Here is a 19,010-nt window from a genome sequence, read left to right on the forward strand (position 1 = left end):
TGCATGCTTTAAGTCAAATGCAAAATATCTGGCTCCATACTGGGATAACTGGGTAGTTACAGTAACATCTGACTGATTTTTTTGTGGTAACAACTTACTAGGGACCTGATGGGCCACATTTTTGGGGCTGAAAAAACTGTTGTATAGAACAGGTGTTTGATTTTAATCAATTCTGGAAATGTTTCTTTCTCTATGTAAAATATCCCCATGCATATATATTTGTATGTATGTATTAAGGCAAGGAATAGTACTGTGATAACTCACTATGTGAACTTCTTTGTAGATATCTTTATCTTGTAATTTCTTCTGAGGGTTTTACTGTCAAAGCTGGTCTCAACATTTTAAGATTGACCATTAAATTATATCCAAAATGAATAGCATTTGAATGTTGAAGATACTGACAGATGTTTTTAGAAGACGGAAGTTTTTTAGAAAGTAGGATTGTCAAGTTTTAAACATCTCTGGCAAATTCTTTTGGTACTTTGTGTTCTGATTTCACATAACATATTCCCTGCTTTTTATAGCATTGCTTCATTCTGAAGTCAGTGAGGAGAGATTATTTCTGAGAGAAAAGATGCCTAAGGAAGTTCAGTAAAATCTTGGCTTGTTTTGTAATTGAGCAGGTTTTTGTGTCTTTTTTTCTTATTTATGCAAACGCATGGAGTGGTGGTGGGAGAAGCTTTCTGTTTCTGCTTCCTTCCTAGAAGGCTAGCCTGTTCTCTGGCTGGCCCTCAGTAATTTCTGCTTTGATTTTGGATCTGTATTTTTCTATCGGCAATTAATTTCAGAAAAATTAGAGGGTTTGAGCAATTTTTTACCTGCAGTTGTTGTTCTATGTTGGTACAGGAGGATAATTTTTTGATCCCACTTGGAAAGTATAGGTCGCTCTTAATGAGCTTTATTTTCTTCTGTGTCCTCCGGCTAGGGAAAGTTTTCTGGTAGGTCTGACATTTCTCCTACTTGTTTTATACCGTAAGTCTTAGGCTATGTCTACAATGTGCTAGCATACTAAGGTTCCTTATTTTCAAAAATGTTGGTGTTACCTCTTAAAATTACTGATGGAGGGAAATTAAGAAAGATTGGTAAGTTTTTAGTAATGCTGTTTTATTTGCTGGGAAAGTTACAGAGCTTCATACGATGTAAGTTATAAGTGCAATCCCAGGTGACCTGTAGGTTAACAGTGGCCTTTGATTGACCATGGAAGCACAAAGTCTTAATAACTGACTCCATACTGAGAAAACTTGTAGCCCACTGCATTTACTAGTAACTGAGGACCATTATAGTCTCATGGATATTTGAAGACTTGCTCTTTCAGGCTAAACTTGTGTTGACAGATACCTTTATAGATTCTTTTATTGACAGTGGCACAGCTCAGCCAGGACTGATGTAAATTATCTTCATATTAAGATCATAAATAAGGTCATACTTCATTTTTTGGCCAAACCAAGTATTTCATTATTATTTTGTTTGTTTGTTTTATTTTGTTTCAAATCAGAAATACATGATAACTGATACAGGTATGAGTTCCAGAAATATATTTCAAAAAACAGAGATCTATATCTCTATTGATCAGCATTCATTAATGGAGACAGAAGGGCTTTTCAGTTTGGAATTTCAAATTATTTTCAAATTACTGATCAGATTTTTTTATTTAATTTGCTGAGTGTCAGGAAAATCTGTAATATATTTTAATTTTAAAGGGAAGTTTCAAATGTTGGTGTAGGCCAAATACAGAACCTAGCACTAATAAAAAACCTCTTACTTCTTTCTTTATACACATATGCATACATACTTCCAGTGTTGGTTTTTTTTTCTCTTATGCCGTGTGCTAAGGAATGGACCAAGTTCTGTGTTCTGATGATGTTTGCTACACAGTGGGATGCCTGGGCTCTGGGGCTTCCTTAGATTACCTTTCTCCCCACCCTGCCTGCCCCTTCTTTTGTGTGAAGTTGAACTAATAAGATTGTCTGTCTTTGCACAAGAGAAGAAAAGGTTTTTGTATTTCAATTTGTCAGTTTTTTCTACAAGCTTGAGAGGTGACCAAAATTAACAGTAATGATGTCTTTTTCTGAAGCATTTGTTAAGGGACAAGAAAATAAAAATATTGAGTCATAATTCTAAAAAGACATATGGTGGAGCACTGCTTATCTTTCTTGATAATCCTTCAGCACTCTTAACAGTGAAAATACGGAAGCACAAAACCAGTCATCTCACCATGTAAATCAGGATATAATTTTATAAAGAAATTTCTAGATTCTTTGGACAGTCTAAGCTTTTATTACAAATACTAACTAAAACCATTTCCCATTAAAAGAAACTATTTTCCAGAGTGTACTTTATATCCATTTTATTTAATTTTGTATTATCTTTTTGTTATTTAACTCTTTGCTGTAGGCAGTCTCTTCCTATGCAGAAGAGGACTGTGAAATCCTTCAGGTTACTGAAGGCATTTACGAGTAACAGAATAAAATGCTTTTGTGTTTATTTAAAAAAAACAGCCAACCACCACTGCCCCACCCCCACGCCCCAAAAAAATCAAACCAAAACAAACTCATGCTGACATTTGTCTTAACAAATCTGTACACACCAAGTGTAGTAACTTAGAACTAAACCAATGCTTTAAACATATTTTCATTTTCATTCTGTACTTTCAGTGTCTATAGTTTTGTACTCTGTGTGTATTTCAATGAGCCGGGCAGTTTTATAGTTAGGTGGGGATTGATAAGGTGGTAAATTTGTGTTTGAGATGGTTTAGCACTAGATCAAAAAAATCTCAACCGTGTAAATGGTGAACAGTATATTACAGTTCCAATTTGTTTAAAAGCTCTGAAAGAATAGCTTTGTCCAAGGAAAATTCAGATTGTATTGGGTGCTTTCTGCTTCCTTACACTATTTGGTATTCAGGCAAACTTTATGCTGGAGTGGTGTCTCTGTCTTGCTACAGCACAAACACCTGCACGCACTGATTAGATGGAAAGATGCACAAGCATACTTTCAGGCTTGATACATTTCAAGTTGGTGCTATGTGATGTGGCATTAATGAGTACAGCGTCATGGTATGAGAAGCCCATGTAAATAAACTGAACACCAACACAGAAAACTTTTGTTGGAACCCTTAACGTAAAGCAGAGCAAAGCCACCTTGGTCTGTAGAAGTGAAAATGACAGTATAGATGACAGCACCACAGTATGAGCAGACTATTGAAGAGCACTGAAAGCTGTGTTTGTACTGGATGTTTTCTGGATTCTGCCTCAGTGTTTACAGATAGATCACAGCTGGAGTATTTGCAGAACTTCACATCATTGGGGCATGCTCAACACTGGCTTATATTATAAATCAGTTTTTCCTTTTTTCTCAGAAGGAATTGGAATACAGGTCAAAAAGAGCATCTGATTGACAATACCCAAGTCAAGATAGCAGGACAATTAAAACAGGAAGAAAAGGGTGAAGGTAATAGCAGGACTTAAGCAATCACAAAAGCAGGGTAACCTTTGTAGTTGAGCCTGACCTCTTTGCCTTTCAAATCCCCATGTCATGCTTGTGTTTTGGGAACATTTTAACTGAAAAAAAAAGAAGAAAAAAGAGACATTAATCTAAGAATACTAAAATAGCTCAGCGAAATGGGGTATGGTATTGCAATCTGAATCCTATTTAAACATTGTTTTAAAATGCTAATTTTCTGGGGTTTAATCTCTCTTTTTTTTTTTTTCCTAACTGAGCACAGATATACCCGTAAAAAATGACACTTGGCATGCAGTGATTTGAAAATCGCTGTCTGCCCCTTGATGTCTTCATCTGACAACATCTATATGTTGCCAGGTTGCCATGGTGACTAAGTACAGTTGTAATTGCAACCCTGGAAAGGTAATTCTTTCACTCAAAGTGTGGCATACATTTAGCCTGTCTGAAGTTTCAACAAACCATCTTTTAATGACAAGTATTTTGAAAGGCCTGAATGAGGTAGTTTCTTTGGTGTCAATTTTTTTTTATTATTATTATCTCATGTAGCTTAACTAGATAGATACATTGGCTTTTATTCAGTGGAGCCTGTATTTTTTAACCTTTTTATGCCTTATTTAAGTTTCAAATATGTGGTATCAAATGTGAATCTGAAATTAACATACGAGAGCAAAATACCACATAAAGTGTTCATTTACTTGTATTGGCAGTTCTGAAAGCAGAAAATCTTGATACATTCTTCATACTGTTCTTAATCGAATGAGTTTTGTTGTATGGCTGATTGTAATTTCTTAAATTAACAAATAAAAGCACATACCCCTCAAAACCAAAAAACAACTGCAAGTGTTAATACTCAGCAGACCACATAGGCTTTATAGTATCACAGAGACGATCCTAAGAATCGGCAAAACTGCAGTAATTCTAAGAAATTTCCACCTGATTTGTATTCTGGGGCAGGGGGCAGAACTGGGGATTATGTGTGCATAGTTGAGCCTTGTTATTTATATACAATCCTGGATACTGAAAATTGGCAATATGTAGCTGCATTTTACCCTGTTGACAGCCTGACCTGCCTTTTCCGTCTGTGATGATGTACAGTCTCTCACCATCCATTTCCATTACACAGGGAAAGTAGTATGGTGGTTGACTGCACCACTTAGTAGTAGTGGAAAAAGCCACTTTCCTTGGATGTCATTTAGGGCCAGAGTATTGGGCTTTATACTCTCTGAGGGGTATAAACTAGTTCTGGAAAGTAAAAATGAATGCAGTTCTAAGCTTTCCACATTAATTTCCTCAAACTGCCGTACTGCTCCATGAGGACATGGTAGGAGCATTTCTTAGGTTGCCAAGTTCTTTCTCACTAAATGATAATACTGTCACTTGGGATTTCTGGGATAAATTAGGCAACTTCAGTCTTCAAATCTGTTAGAGCTTCAGTGAAAACTGAACATAAATACTGTGGGTTTAACTTCATATGGGATAAATGCCTGCATTTAGCTGCTCCTTTGTCTTGGCTATCCACCACACTAAAATCACTATCCATCAGACACATGCAGAGATGTTTGTGATTTTTTTTTTTCTTCCCTGAAAAACAAGAGCAGGGTGGGGCTCTGTTCTGAAAATCAAGCTGGTTTTGCTACAACAGCTTTGACTTTTCAGCATACGCTTCAACTGCTGGTCAAAGAATACTTTAAATGGATCAAGGCCATTCACACTCCAGATGTATTTTATTTTTATAATAGGTCTCCTTGCAAGTCTAGGCATCCATGATCATTTCAGGACGGGTCCTCTAAAACAATTATGGCATTATACCATCTGATTATTTTTTTTTATTATTTAATCCTTTGTGCTTCAAATTATTCAAAGCATTTTTCTTTGGCTTTTTTCCACTGTCTCCTAATGAACCATAGAACAAAACCATGGTATCATTCATCAAACTACAGCTTGTGTATTTTGAAACAAGTCACAGATGTTTCTCTCAAGATGTCCTAAAGCCCATTATGACCAAAACACTGAGGTAGGCTTTCAGTATTCTAACACATAACACAATGATATAAATAGCAGAGAATGAATCAAAAAAATGATTGTTTGATTTGAAATAATTCTTTTATCTCTGAGGCCTGTGCTTTGCGTAGATGTGGTGTATAGTTTGAGCATTTTGTGTGATCTGGTAAACAGTGTTCTAATTGTTTTTGCAGATCACTAGTTCAGGTGTAGACACACCTTCTACACAGGGTAGAAAACAGCCATTCTGTGATTGAAAGAAATTGAGCAACAAGCACATAACAATACCAACTAGTAAGGCAAGTGGAGTAGGGAAAGGACCACAGCAGTGCCTCACCATCTCTCTACATATCTTACTCTGAATACCAATATAGGGAGATATTCTAGTGCCTCTGGATAAACATAATAGGGTGTGCTGGCATAATTCAGCTCAGGATTTCCTGCTTCATATATATGAAATATATTAAGTGTTTTACTTTAAAATTTAATGTTCTGCAATGGAAATGTAGGCAGTAAACTCTCATTTACTTCTTTCTCTAAAATTTGTGTTCAGGACCTTACATCCTGGTTTTTGGTTTATACTGTAATTGTTACTTTTCATTTTCCTAAAGGCATTGACATCTACAAGTTGACCGAGTATTCTTGCAAGAAAACAGGCTGTATGTGTTTTGAAAGCTAGCTATGACTGTGACTTTGATTTCTTATCCCAGTTGCTGCTGTTCCCTGGCAGAGGCACTGTATTGTGCCATCAAAGGTCAGGAGTTCTCACAATCCTGTAGCAGCTCCACACTATTAGTTTGTTGATTTTGGTCTTCACCTGCTGGATTATTGTGCTCTGAATTTTTTCTTGGCGTATCAAGAGGTAGGATTCTGTCTTCACTTGCCATTCCCCACCACTCGCCCCGCTGCATGTTTGCCGAGTAAAAGTTCTTGCTCTCCCTTCATAAGAAGTGTGCTTTCAGGCTGACCTGGATGACACTTACATGCTCTAGTACTCTGCCCCCTGAATGCTCTGTATTTACATTTTATCTGTTCAGAGTGGCATGGTAGGGTATAACTTATAGATATGCTTATGGTGCATAGGATTTGAATGAATTTTTTTCTTAACTTGCCCAAGAAATCAAGAATAGGAAGCCCTTTACTGTATTTTCTCAGTTGCCTCAAGATCCTTCAGAAACCTTTCCCTGTTTTAAACCCCCTGGTTTCGCCGTTTGTCTGACCGTGTACTTGGGCAGGACTCCACCTGCTAAGAAAGCAAGCTTTTTATTTTCTGTATTGTACCAATGCTCTTTAGGGGCTCTGTTCCTTAATTGTGTGCTGGTGACTTCTTCATTGACCACTTCAGCACCCCTTTGCACAGAGTTTTCGTCAAAACTGGTTGCCCATTTAGGCAGCTTGCTCAGCCTGCCCGCTCTTGGGTCAGGGCAGCCATGTCAGAGTTAACCGCTTCGTCTGATCCTGCTTCCCACAGAGGCATGTTACAGTCCCTTTTCCCACAGGCACACACTCCTCCTTAAAGCAATCACATGTCAACATTATAATGGTGCCAAAAATTCATAAATTATATATAGACTGCCTGTATCATCCTATTTCTCCTTTGTCAAGGAAACCTCATTAGGATAGAGGTGAGCTAGTCCCCTGGGTGCCTTTCTGATGTTCTGGCATCTCAGTCACAACACACCTGCTTATAATCCTTATTAATTGAGACTTCCAGCATTCATTCAGCGTATGGCCCCCTATCTTGAAATTGTTTTAGGTCAGTTTTAATCTACACTGTGTAAATCTCCTTTCTCATTACGTGTGGGAAAGCCATACAGAAAGAAGCGTTCATAGCTCCCAGTTATCCTTAAGTTCACTCATCCATGAAATCTGGTTTTCACACATGAATATTAAAGAAAAGAATTTACATGAGGTAGATGTGAATTAACCTGTAATGCTTTTGCAAACCTCTATGTGTGATTAGTAAGACAAATAGGTGATTGCGATAAGCCTGTAGGAAAAAGACACTTAAGCGCAATTTCACCATTGCATAAAGCCATCTTGGAGAAGTTTGGAGTCCAGAGCATGTTTGTCTGTTCATCAAGTGGGACTTGTAGTTAAAAGAGAGTAAAGACTACATCTTCATGTATGCTGAATGGGCAACAGAAAATAAGTTGTTTCTCACATGGAAATGTTGATATAGAGAGAGTGCCTTGCATACTCTGTAACAATTCTGGTGTTGAATGCGCATACTGTGATTAATACAGTCCTCGCAGCCTTTGGTTGTAAATGAGGGAACATGGGCTAATCGGTAAGAATCAAACTTTCAAAATGTACAGTCCTTACCTATAAATCTAAGAACACATTTTGGCAATGAAAAACATGTTTGAAGGGAAAACAGTATTTAAAACAGAGGGTCACACGACATTTACTTGAAATCATAATTCAATAAAGAAACTGATGCTAATTAATGTTTAAATCTCTCATCTTGTCAGCTCTGTGTGGTGCCTTGTTTGAAGTGAAATGCTTTTTGACACAGCCTTCCTAATGCAAAATTTGTTTTCCTTAGTTCTTTGATGTTGTTAAAGGAAAAGATACAAAAAAAAGCTTGTCTTTAGCAATAGTAGCAAAGGAGGGGAACTGATTTTATTTTCATATCAAATTCTCTGGGGTTTTGCATATAAAGTATCAACATCCCTGACCTATCTTCATCAAGAATAGAGAAAAAATTATTTATTTTTTTTATTGTAGTAGCACCTAGGCGTTCCTTTCAAAGTCAGCTTTATCGTATTTGACATTACACATGTTGATGAGCATTTGTCCTCCAAAAATACCAAATTGGCCAGGAAAAGACTACAAGTAAAATTGGTGTTGTGGTAAGCTGAAAGGAGGTACCCAAAGTCATTCATAGATCCATTGCAGACCTGGGAAAAATGCAAGATTACAGAAGGTAAGACCCAGCGCAGCACAATCATCCCCACCAATGTGCTAGCACCAGTACAGTGCCATTTGCAGGGGTCTGGGCTACCAGACCTCATAAACTCTTCTGGGCTGCTTAGGTGCTGCCCTGTCTGGATAGCTTGGTGGAAATCAATGGGGCAGTGGCAGCTTCAGCCTGAGGTGAGCTGAAGGAGGAGAAAATTGTGAGAAGTAAAGGCTTCCTACAAGAACATTGATACTACACCAATTTGCACTATTTCTGTACTGTATACTCTTAATGCAGTGTAGTATAAAAACACATGGGCCTTGCTTTAAATGCTGTGATAGTACAGTGAGTTGTAATCTGCTGTTTTTCTTGCACCTGGCAGATGCATGAACCAAAGTATTCCAGGTGTACGTGAAACAGAAATAATAAAATATGTGCTATGAAATAATCCTGTGAGGGTGTATTTGTTGGGGAATGGATATGTGCATGTAGACACAATATAAGTCATAAATAAACCAAGATTACATAGTATCACACACAAAAGCAGTGTTAAAGTAGCCTTATTAAGGTCATAAAATTTAGCTTTCAGAAGCTAGGAGATGTTGTGAAGGTTTTCTTCATGGTCCCCATTTAATCTTCTTGTGCACATACATTGTAATCACATTGCATACGCTATGTTTGTTTGCCTCCAAATTCTTAATTCGTTCAGAAAGGATTGTTCCTTTTTTCTTCCCCTCTCCTATTTGTTCTTTGTGCACAGTCCCTTTACCTGCTTTACTGCATGTTATTCAAACCCGTTCAAATAGGAGAATTTATATCCTTGTGAGTTTTCTAAGGTGTTTATGATTACACAGTCAAAACATTTAAATATGAAGAAACCTATCAACAATACTATTCTGAAATGGCATTGGTATCATTATCCTCATTTAAAGATTAATTTTTCCAGAGCTGCACTGAAAGCATCAAAACGCTGTTTGAAGACTAGCAGGAAGTCTAGAACTGAGGCAAACAGATGACCATCACAAATACCAATTGAATTTATTTGCCTAATCTGAGATGTCCAGGATCATGCTTCTCAGGGTATTGTTTCATTCAAAATATAACTCTGCCTGGATCCACAGCTAAGAAGTCTGGACCTGTGTCACTTCTACAAATAAGAACCAGACTCTTCAGCTGAGAACCCAGACAAGGAAAAATGCAAACGTTTAACCATCTATGAAAGTTAAGGTTCTGTTTTGTCCAGTATTCTAACTTTTCTCACTCAGTGAATATGTAATGTGGAATTAAATTCACCATGGCAACATCCTTAAGACATGACTTTCTGAATTTATATTTTTTTTCTCTGCAGTATCTCTCCAGCTTTTCAGGGGGCGGGGGGAACCCCAAGCCTGAAACACCACAGCAATTTTGTGGGTGTTAGTAATCTTTATGCATCCCCAAGGGGAGGTACATGATATCCAGTGCCATTTCACATATACAGTGAAAAAGAATAGTATCTGGTCATTTTAAAGATATATTATTCAGTTAGCAGCCAATGTGACACATCTTGTTTAATATGTACTTTATTCGCTGTCAGGAATGGAAACTGTAGGACTACCCACAAACGATGACTGAGTAAACAGAACGCCCAACAGTAATGGAGAGTTATTTTTCTTTACATCAGAATGGAAGATACTGAAGGATCGGTGGTGGTGGCTCTTGGTTTTGGGTTGGAGGGGTTTTTTTGTGGCGTGGCGTGGGTTGTTTTTTTCTTCTTGCAACACAGTACAGAAGACCATCTGAGTCTTACAACCAGAGGTCTTTTTTTAATAGTGTATTTTCCGATTTAATTTGTCTATATGAGCATATTTTCTTCCATTTCCTCGGTTTTAAGAAGTCAGATTTTGGTAGTGCATAGTGGAAGTTTTAAAGCGTTTTCTCTGAAACTAAATATAATAAAAACACTAAATGAAAAGAAGTTATGTAAACTCTGGGTGTATCTTTTCTTTAAATACAATATTTTTTTTCAAGTCACCCTGATGATTCTTGAGTAGGTACAAAAAATCATAATTTTTTTTATGATCTGAAAAATAGAAATCAACAGTAAGATAGATTATTCTCTGTACGTAGCACAGAATTAGCTAGAATGTGGCATACATCTGAAGAGTACTTCAAATACTGCTTGTATTGGTTTGCTTCATTTCCGGTGTCTTTAAATTAATAACATAGACAGAATAAATCAATTAATCTAGAAATGTGAAGTTTCATGCACTTTATAATGTTGAATTGCAGTTGTAATGCAGTTGTAATGTTTGTTTATATTAATGGTGCATCTTCAGTCAATAAACAGCTTCCAGCAAATATTTGAAAACTGCAATCAAATCTGTTGGTATTTTCTATGGATTAATTTCTATTGTATGGCATCCGACTTCTGCTCAGAAATTTCCTCTCAAAATAATGATTATTTTATTGTGAACTTTGTGTGGAATATATTCTAATATGAAACCTTATAAATATTGGCTTCCTTATGATACTAAATATTTTCCTTTATCAGCACTACTGTTTGTGAACTTGACAACTTAGAAGTTATCAGTCCTCCCTTGCATTCTAAGGCAGCCCTAAATGTAGTATGATAGTGCTGGAGAGCAGTGAGCGTGGAGAAACCATCTCACGGAGCTGTCGGAAAATCAGTGTTATTCTTTAAAAATAAATTCTAATGTATATTGCTACTCCCAGACATTTTTCTTCTTGGATTAAGTTATGTTCCATCTGGGGGTGTGTTCCTTCTTTGCTTGCTGCCTGCTGTAAAAATGTTAAAGCATTCAGACTGTTTTAATAATCCTTTTAAGTACTCCTACTACAGTTTGTGAGATCATCTGTAGTGGAGCATTATTAGTCAAATGAGCCATTTCCCATGTTCTAGCAGTAAGTGTAATATTTAGAGATATAAATTTGTGTAGGTGTTACACTGTTATTTCAGTATATGAGTCGCCTGGAGAGACCGTAAGTCTCACTTCCATAGGAAGAAATACTTTTTCGATCCCCAGGGCACACCTCTGCCAGCAGTGCACTTTGCGGGAGTGTGCTCTTGGGTTGTTGGCTGTTTTTTCTTCTCATGTCTTGTGTTTGTGTCTTTCAGTCTATGACTTCTACTTAGGTCAAGGGCAAGCTTTGTCAAGGTAGTGCATTTCTGTAACTGGAGCTAAAGCCTGCCTGTTAAAGTCTAAAGGAGCTCATTTTATTGTTGTATTGAGTATGGTATGTCAAAACATTTGTACAGTCAATAGTCACAGATTCTTTAATATAGAGAGGTAATTTTTAAAAATACATGAGTAACTGAATCTGTAGAACTTACATCATGCCTCAGTATTTCTGAACTTTAGCTTACTGGGGGAAATGTTTGCATTCTGAAACTCAGAACACTTGCTCCTATCATTTCGTACTTTGCTACTGAATTATATGAAGGAAAAAGAAAACTAAATGCATCTGAAGCAAGTTTACAGTTACTAGTTTACAAGTTACAGAATTAAGAAACAACCACAAGATAATGCTTTAATGCTTTATCATTTTGTGGGGTGTTGACCATTTAACAGTCATCAGTTTGAACCCTCCAGCCCAAGATAGCAAAGAATTTTATTCCTGTCGAGCTATTCAATAATGAACTGGAGGACTGGCCAACTGACTTCAGTCCCCACATTTCACTGGTAGCCTTAATACGCTAAATCTGAATTAAGTCTTTAACAGCTGGAGAGGTATTTTTCTGAATTGGAATATGGTACCGTTTCTAATGTGTTTCATATTGACCTTGTCTCCTTTGGACAGAATGGTAAGGTGCGAAGTCATGAGAGGTTGGAATACAGATACTAATCTCAGTAAAATAACCTTTTTTTCCCTTTGAAAATTATTGTTTTGTCTTTCTCCCACTTCATGGCCAATGCTGATTACATTTGTAGTTAGTAAGCCTGTTACCTAGAAAATGAGGAATGAGTCCAATTGCTCTTCAACTTGAAAACTGAATAAATTAATTGAAATGTTGTATCTGAGCACTCAGTTGGTAGAAAAAAAGTATTGATGCAGGGTTTAAATTTTACACATTCTGAAACTTTACTAAAAAAATAGATGTTTGTTTTCTTCTGGGGATGGGTTTTTAATGTTTTGGGGTCTTTTTGGCCAGTTTTTAGGGTACTAATTTGGAGTTCAATCTGCCAGGTAAACAAGCAGAGGGGCTTAAAGGAAACTTGCCTTTTGGTGTCTCAGGAGACTTCAAGATAATTCTCCTCTTCAACCCTGACAAAGAAAAGGAACTAAAAACATGCAGGGAATGGAGGTCCTGGCAGCCCAGAGAAGGTGAAAATCTGCACCTCTTTCTTTTGTCAAGGAAACACTCCTCTGTGGGCTGGAGGGAAGGAAACTTGAGCAGAGTAAGTGCATGTGGCAGGAGGCAAGCAAGTGTAGGCTTCTGCAATTTTATATCCACTGATAGAGGGCTTTAGTTTGGAAAAGTACATCTGAAGCTGCCTTTACCTATGCAGTTAGCAGTCACAAATCAGAAGAGGGAGCAGCACAGATATATATTCTTTGGGTAGACTGAACGACAGAAATCCAAAGGCCCTTAAGCTTCAGTCAAAATTCTGGGAAGGCAGAACAGAGTTTGGATGTCGCGCCTCTGAAGGCAGTTGGGGCATGTCATGAATAACTTTGCATCGAAAGATTTTTGAGAAAGCACAGTCATCGGGCCCAAAGACTTTAAATCCTGATTAGATTCAGGCTTCATGCGCTGGGCTCAAAATAAATGTATGTATTCGGTACTAGAAATTAAAATGAAAGTCATCATTTGTTGAAGAATCTATTTAATTATATTCCTAGTTTACTTGTTTTTAAAAAACAAACAAACAAAGTTATTCAGCATAATCTTCACTGCTGTGTCCAAAATAAAACTTGGTTTAGTTAATTGGCTGCTGAAAGTGAGCAGGCTTTTAGGCAGTTTCAGCATGACCCTTTCAGTGATAAGATGGGGAGCAGAGTGTATACTCTACGCAGAGCTATCAACGTGCATATTGCTGCTGACAAGAGTTGCTGTGCTTTCCATTATAATATTTGTTTTACTTCTGTCTATATTCCAGACAAGCATCAAATATTTGTATGTGTTTTCACGTACAACTCTGTCAGCATATTTTGTCAGTACACAGGCTCCTCTTATTTCTCTGCAATAGCTGCTAAACATCAATCGGCATAATGTGTTTTTGTGATGAAGGTGAGATGACAGTGATTTGTCTGAAGCCACCAAATCAGTTTTCAGCTTTGGCCAGAAGTGGATTTTTAAGCTAGTTCATGGTGATAAACTTGCGGAGTAAGTTGTACAGAAGAGTTGTAGGTGGTATTAAAGCAATAACTTGGTAATACAGTTCTTGTTATTGGACTGCATATCAAGTTGCAATAGAAACTATGAGAGAAATCTTTCATTAAAGAGAGTTAAAAGGCTGAGAATTTCTGATCAAATTTAGTTGCATGATTTTAAATACTTCAGAATAACTTCACAATAACTTATTTAAGAAAAGATGGGTCCTTTGTGAAAAATGTTATTAGTGGAGTCCTTGAAGCAAGTGCTGGAAAATGGCTTTTCCATTACTTCAGAGGCAGCATTAAAGTACCATGAAATTCAGAGCTTCTGGGTTTATCACAGACATTTTTATATCAGTATTTAAGTATTTCTCTTATAGACATTATCTCTAACAGCCAGCATTTTAAGAGAACTGATATACTTGGAGATGGATCACCAAATGATGGATAAACAACAAGTTATAAAGATTTTTCTAAGTGTTGTAGATGCTTATGTATCATTAACTGATATTACAAAACATATTTGGGTTTAATTAAAATTCCAGTATATAGAGAACTTGCTTTTGTAAAAGGAAGTTGTAAATTTAGCTGACGTGAAGCCAGCTCTTGGATCTTTTTATTATTTTTCCTGGTTAGGTGGGCCTTTACGAGTTAAATGAAATTATTCATTTGTTTCTTATATAAATTAATAAACTTCCAGACATCATTCCAATTGTTGTATTTGGTCACAATAGGAAATTTTCTTTCCTGTTGCAGTGTCACCTGCAGTCTGTAGAAGAAAAGATTTGCATTTTATTCCTCCCTGGAGACAGATTATAAGAAAGAAGAATTAGTGGGTAAAGCAGAGCAAGTCTGAAATAAAGCATTTGTGCTGACTGCCCACCGTACCATCAGTCTCCTCTTGCCAGAAAATTCATTGAAGCAGTATCTTTTCAGACCTGCAGATTATTTAAGGTAGCTGTGGGTGATGACTCCAAGAACACAGCTGCTAGCACCTGGATTATAAATAGGAGTAACTGCAGAGGAAGAGCAGATACATACCTGTCTCCAAGACAAAATATTTTAGTGAAGGAGCACTTTCAGAAAAACACCAGACTAGTACAATGGGAACGGTTTCAAAGGAATATGTTTGAATGGCACTATCAGGGCAGGGCAAGAGGGGTTGCAAAATAAGAGCAAATACTTTGCTACATATCCAGAGCTATGGCTTATAGGAATCCAGAATGAGAGAGGAGCTGGGCATCGCAAGAGATTAGAGGGTCATTGTCACATCTATTGTTATAGCACTTTTTCTTTCTTAAATAGGGCTAAAGAAACATGCTATTACAAGCCTCTTCCTTTTCTGAGATATTTGAGTGCCTGCCTACTACAGAGGCAGGTGTATTGTTCTGTTCTTCAATTACCGGCCAGAGGACTGCTCTTTGAATATTACTGGCCAGTGTTAGTGTTACAGAAAAACATAGTATGTTGTAGCCACAGCGTTTTGTTGTCTTCTCTCAACGTGATAAAGGGCATGGCACAGTGAAGGCTTGACAGCACTTGGCTGCTAAATCTGTCAGGAGCTTGAGGCGATTTATAGGAGTGTTTGGTGAAGGCAAAGAGGGGTAAATGAGTGCATTAAGAGGACGTTACATAAAGTTTGTTCTCTTGGAAAAGTTGTAAAGCTGGGGTTTGATCACTTAAAGTTTTGACATTCTGTTTCACCTTTCATAAGTTACTTTCAGAAGTGAGAACTGGTGATGTCCAGACCAAAGCTGACTTCATATAATTGTCCTCTGACTATGTTACAAGCATTGTGAAATAGTGTAATAACATCCTCTCCCAAAATATGGTCTGATGTTATTGCATTTTATAAAATAATTGATCCTTTTTCCCTAAAGCATATGTATTGAAGGTGAAATAGGAAAATTGCTTCTGACAGAATAATTTTAGGTAAACTAGCAGGGAAGTGAGGTTGCCTCTAACGCTCTCCATTATTAAAGCCTGCTTCCTGTAGCTTATAGTTTTACCAGACTTAAATTTCTGGTTCGGAGTTCTCTGTGCTTGATCTCTGTCTTAGGACATTTTTTTCATCACATTGAGAATGAAACTTCAGACTGCAGGTATAAACTGTTTGCACTGAACAAGGTTTACAGGTATTACATACACCTGTAATTATAAACCTGGATCGTTGGAAATAAATGTAGTTTGAATTGGTGACCTTACTGTTAAAATTTCATGAGCTCTTGCACACTGAACAAGGTGAAGCATTTCAATAAAAATAATGTGGCAGACTTGTGTTTAGATAATGTAAGAACTGAGAATTCACAAGTTACTAAACATTACATAATAAATAATGTTCTTTCCAGAAATTTGAAGTCAGTTCTTAGCACGATGAGGTCATAAGCTTGAAAGAAATTAATCTGTTCGGTCACCAACAAGGTAGGGGAACCACCCAGAGGAAGAGCGATGGCCTCTATTTCATAATTTTCTTTCATTAGATCACATCATTGTAGTTAGGAGACAAAGTTATCCAGATTTAGTAAGTTTTCATTTGTTATGAGATCATATGAAATACCACTTGAAATACATTTCCAATTGACTTAAATATCCTTTGATAGATTAAAAACTGAGAGGCAGTAACCCAAAACTTCCAAATGATCCATGGCAGTGCACTGACTGTAGGATCTATTGAGGGTGTCACTGGTCATCAGTAGCCCTGATTATGCTGCGTGAAGAATTTCAGCAGTAATTTCTTGGGGAAAATGTCACATATTTATAAAACACATTGATTACAGTAAATTGGAAGAGAAAGTAAGAAATGGAACACAAAGTGACTATTCATACAGACTGGCAATAACAAATTTAGTTTTGTTATATGGTGTAAGTAAAAAAAACAGGTGCCGTTTTAGTTTTAAAAGAAACCTTGTCATGGTGGGGATATCTTTTTGTAGTAAGGATATAGTTTAGCACTATCGGATTCTGGTGAAACAGCATCAAAGCTGGACAGCTTGGTATTAGAAAGATGCACCTAAACAATTCTGATTCTGTGAAAGAGGAAATCACGAGTTGAAACTACAATAGTAAATCATTGATTAAGATTGATTCCTGGCTTGCAGAATAAAGAGGTTCAGAGTGCCTCAAGTCTACAGCATTCATATTAATCCCCTCTAGAGTGACTTGATGGTGCTCCCACCACGTACACATTGACCTGCCCTAGTCTATGTGGGGCACCCCTGTCACTCCCAGACATACTTAGATAAGCATTGGGTGTGGGACAGAAGGGAAGAAGTTAAGCTGGTAACCTAGAGAGAGTCACAGCCCACCAGAGGGGTGGTTTATGGCATGATGTCAAGAGCATGACAGACAGCAGTAGTCAACTTCTCCAACAGGAGAGCTGGTCCTGGCAGAAGGTAACATTAAGTGGTGCTGCCTTGATCATACCTGCCTCTTGGAAGGAGAAGCTGAAGCAAGTCCCCACAACCTCACCTCTGTTGTGTCTGGGTGATCATTTTCTCTTTCTTCAAAGAAAGAGACACAGATAGTCAACAAGACATGACACATCATCAAACTGGAAATCTGTGTTATTTGGTGGCATACATGTATCCTCACAATTGTTTGTGTTGGCTGGAATGACTTTGAGTCTGATTGTTCTTTATATTATATTTAGATTAATATATATGCTAAATTAAAGTAGAAAATTATGATAGCTTGTGCTGGGCTAGTTCCAAAAAACTTATGACCTGATGGGTTATGGGCCTTTTTCTCTCTCTCCTTTTTGTTTTCTCTTTTTATTTTTTAATATAGCCAAAGTCTCCCGCACCATTGAGACTGTTAGCATATGCTAAATGCCTTGAAGAAACCAAGAGTTACTGTATTGGTAAAAAATTATATCACTCTGATAATTATTGTTATTCCCAAGCTAATGCAGTTGATGACTGTTAACCTGAGAATTATTAGTTATGGACTCAATGTTGTGTGTCATCTGTAACATTGAAATTGTAACTTTAAATGGCAGAAAGCATTAATGTCTAACACTGGGTATTAAAAAAAGGTTTGCATTAGAAATACTATAATTGACAGAATCAAGATACTAATGAGATTTCACATCTAGTTCTATTAATTTCAAACATCTACTGTTTGTTTTAGAATCTAAAATAGAGATCTAAATCTAGGTATTTCCAAGCAGGAGTATCAGTGCATATTGTCAAATTTTAGCAAAGTAAAACTTAAAAATGTTTTTACGAAACCAATAAAGTGGGGGGTTGGCTGGTTATGGGGGTTTCTCTTTTCATTTTTGGTTTTTTTCAGCCTCCACTGTATTTCTCACTTTTATTTTAAGAGTAGAGCTGTTGCTGAAATTAGAAGCTATTATGGGATAAACAAATTCTTTGGATTTTCTATGGGTTTAGGATTGAATAAGAGTGGACAAAAAAGATCTGTTGTTCAGTCAGAATTGCTACTTGAAAAATATTTCAAGAGTACAAATATACCTGACCATTTGTTTAAAAAAATATATGAACAGGTACTTAAAACTAAAATACAAAATATATTGGTCATTAAAGTTTAGGATGTTAGTTACGGAAAACAATCCACAAGTTGATGCCAATTTATATGAGGTTATTACTGTATATTGAGGCAGAATTTCCCAGGTGAAAGCTACTCTTATGCTGCATTTTCTGTGCTGTCTTCCCTTAAGATGCTTCTTAGTCTACATGCAGTTCCCAGTGAGTCCCTTGCTGCCATGTGAAAAATGTATTATGCCAGTTGCCTGTGAATATGTTCACGTCAGTCATTTTGTATGAAAACAGAAATTCCATCTGAGCAATGACCTGCAGAGAAAGGGGCAAAGGAATGAGCAGTAGGATCTATGCCAACAGTATGTCTTATACCTTGAGGAGAATGACTTTCTAAGATTAATTCATTTTAAGCAAGAGGAATCACCTTGTTTTATGGCCAAGTAGTAATCTCAAGGTCTGTACATTAAGTTTTGTCATTATGAAAGGAGGATTCTGAAGTCACATAAAAAAACACGACCTGTTAAAACAATCCAATGCACAAAGTCTATTTGCAAAGATTGTGTTATAAATCATGATTTATTGTGTGATTGTGATCAGCATGTAGTAGAAAAAATTAATCTTTTTCAGTGGCATATTCTTTTTATGGCCTTCTTTTTATACAGTTAAATTGCTTTACTGCTTTGTTCTTTATCTGAGTTTAAATAGCATTCACATCTTTTCTTGTGTATTTTCACAGTATCTGTTTTACAGCACTGAAACCTTTAAAAGAAAAAGGAAAGCTTTTTTCTTTCTTTTGTTCTTTATAGAATTTTACATTTGCATTT

At 36.8% G+C, this 19,010-nt stretch overlaps 1 protein-coding gene across 2 annotated transcripts in view; it reads left to right on the top strand.

Moving 5' to 3' along the window:
* SASH1 (SAM and SH3 domain containing 1) overlaps window positions 1-19,010 on the top strand; it is a 568,418-nt gene that overhangs the window by 272,181 nt on the left and 277,227 nt on the right. The window lies entirely within an intron of this gene.

This window comes from Falco punctatus, assembly GCF_963210335.1.
Source record: "Falco punctatus genome assembly, chromosome: 5".
Taxonomy (NCBI): domain Eukaryota; kingdom Metazoa; phylum Chordata; class Aves; order Falconiformes; family Falconidae; genus Falco; species Falco punctatus.